The following is a 3,202-nucleotide window of genomic DNA, read 5'->3' as shown; positions in this document are numbered from 1 at the left end:
CTAGATTATAGACTAAACTATAGACTAGACTATAGACTAGACTATAGACTAGACTATAGACTAGACTATTGACTAGACTATAGACTAGACTATAGACTAGACTATAGCCTAGACTATAGACTAGACTATAGACTAGACTATAGACTAGACTATAGACTAGACTATAGACTAGACTATAGACTAGACTATAGACTAGACTATAGACAGACTATAGACTAGACTATAGACTAGATTATAGACTAGACTATAGACTAGACTATAGAGTAGACTATAGACTAGACTATAGACTAGACTATAGAGTAGACTATAGACTAGACTATAGACTAGACTATAGACTAGACTATAGACTAGACTATAGACTAGACTATAGACTAGACTATAGACTAGACTATAGACTAGACTATAGACTAGACTATAGACTAGACTATAGACTAGACTATAGACTAGACTATAGACTAGACTATAGACTAGACTATAGACTAGACTATAGACTAGACTATAGACTAGACTATAGACTAGACTATAGACTAGACTATAGACTAGACTATAGACTAGACTATAGACTAGACTATAGACTAGACTATAGACTAGACTATAGACTAGACTATAGACTAGACTATAGACTAGACTATAGACTAGACTATAGACTAGACTATAGACTAGACTATAGACTAGACTATAGACTAGACTATAGACTAGACTATAGACTAGACTATAGACTAGACTAGACTAGACTATAGACTAGACTATAGACTAGACTATAGACTAGACTATAGACTAGACTATAGACTAGACTATAGACTAGACTATAGACTAGACTATAGACTAGACTATAGACTAGACTATAGACTAGACTATAGACTAGACTATAGACTAGACTATAGACTAGACTATAGACTAGACTATAGACTAGACTATAGACTAGACTATAGACTAGACTATAGACTAGACTATAGACTAGACTATAGACTAGACTATAGACTAGACTATAGACTAGACTATAGACTAGACTATAGACTAGACTATAGACTAGACTATAGACTAGACTATAGACTAGACTATAGACTAGACTATAGACTAGACTATAGACTAGACTATAGACTAGACTATAGACTAGACTATAGACTAGACTATAGACTAGACTATAGACTAGACTATAGACTAGACTATAGACTAGACTACAGACTAGACTATAGACTAGACTATAGACTAGACTATAGACTAGACTATAGACTGGACTATAGACTAGACTATAGACTAGGCTATAGACTAGACTATAGACTAGACTATAGACTAGACTATAGACTATAGACTATGCTATAGACTAGACTATAGACTAGACTATAGACTAGACTATAGACTAGACTATAGACTAGACTATAGACTAGACTATAGACTAGACTATAGACTAGACTACTATAGACTAGACTATAGACTAGACTATAGACTAGACTATAGACTAGACTATATACTAGACTATAGACTAGACTATAGACTAGACTATAGATTAGACTATAGACTAGACTATAGACTAGACTATAGACTAGGACTATAGACTAGACTATAGACTAGACTATAGACTAGACTATAGACTAGATCTCTAGACTAGACTATAGACTAGACTATAGACTAGACTATAGACTAGACTATAGACTAGACTATAGACTAGACTATAGACTAGACTATAGACTAGACTATAGACTAGACTATAGACTAGACTATAGACTAGACTATAGACTAGACTATAGACTAGACTATAGACTAGACTATAGACTAGACTATAGACTAGACTATAGACTAGACTAAAAAAAAAAATAGGACTACTATACTAGACTATAGACTATAACTATAGACTATACTATAGACTAGACTATGAGATGAAACGACTAAATTTGAAAGTCAGTTTAAAGTGGAATAGTGTAGACTGGATTCGAATTGATTTGAAGAAAATTGACTAGATTAAAGACGAATCGGTAGAATGGTGACTTGATTAGGATAGGATCGAGTAGATGATATTAGGAAGATTTTGGTGTAAATATAAATCTACTAGAGAAGAGTGATTTATTGTGTATTTTTCTTCTACAGTGAATAAGGAATAACTTCGCATAGTCCCCAAACATTGGCCACCCCTGTTTCAAAAGTGTTGGCAGTTGGCAAACAAAGGTGTTAAGACAAAAGGCACTACGAGAAAAAAAAAATTGTAAAAGAAGTAGTGCACTTTTGCTACCCATCTGATTATATTTAGACTTTATATTTTCGTCAGTTTTGCTAGTTTTGGGAATATTTTGCTCACAAGATTTTTGGAAAATTTAAAAAATTCTTTGTTTTTTTTTGGGAGAATTTTTAGCTTTTGCATTATGGAATAATTCCCTTAAGAATTCTGAGGTTACAAATGGAAAATTTTGTTTTGATACTAAAGATTCGTTAGGGTTGCATTGCACTGCTTACATATCCAATTACATACTATGAATATATTCATGCATACTTTCGTACTTATGTACGTAAATTCATACACAACTAGTGCAGGTGAATGAGTTCTTAACATGAATGTATGAGACCTTGTTGGTTTCTGTTAAAACACTTTACATTATTTGAAATTCTAATATGTATTAAAATAGTTGAACGAAAAAAAAGAAAAGAAAACAAGAACAAACGATTTGCTACGCCAAACAACAATAAAATATCGTCTTGTAGTCGTAATTTCAAAAGCAGCAGCAGCAATTTATAAATATTTAAAATTTTAATCCTTTTAAAAATAAATTCTCATTAAATATTTAACAAATTATTTGAATTGAAGACAGATAAGCATGAGTAAATTTTTTGGTTTGTGGCATGTGGCAAGGGCTGAAATCACCAAAATATGTGTTGTGGCATGCTTTTCAAAGGTAGCGTGGCCGAGCGGTCTAAGGCGCTGGTTTAAGGCACCAGTCTCTTCGGAGGCGTGGGTTCGAATCCCACCGCTGCCAAGTTAATTTTTTTTAAGTTTGAAATTTAAATTTTATTTCTCTTTTCATTGAGCTTTTTCACCATTACCAACATGTGTTGCTGCTGCCGTTTTTATGCCACGTTTGTATAAATATTTTTTTTTTTGCACAATATCTTGAATTTAATTTTGATAAATAAGTGTGCAAAATGAGCATTTGAAATTTGTACGCACATTGCTATTTTAGCAACTGGCGCTACTTATAAAGGGGGCAAATAG

General features: G+C 32.7%; 1 non-coding gene across 1 annotated transcript; it reads left to right on the top strand.

Annotated features, from left to right (window-relative positions):
* Positions 1-2,884: 2,884 nt before the first annotated feature.
* Trnal-aag lies at positions 2,885-2,966 on the top strand. Its single transcript has one exon. It is a non-coding gene; the product is annotated as a tRNA-Leu (tRNA).
* The last annotated feature ends 236 nt before the right edge of the window (positions 2,967-3,202 follow it).

Source organism: Lucilia sericata, unplaced genomic scaffold (genome assembly GCF_015586225.1).
Source record: "Lucilia sericata isolate MDLA Ls3-8-SP2 unplaced genomic scaffold, ASM1558622v1 Contig002320F_arrow, whole genome shotgun sequence".
Lineage (NCBI taxonomy): Eukaryota > Metazoa > Arthropoda > Insecta > Diptera > Calliphoridae > Lucilia > Lucilia sericata.
This window is presented reverse-complemented; position numbering and strand designations above follow the sequence as displayed.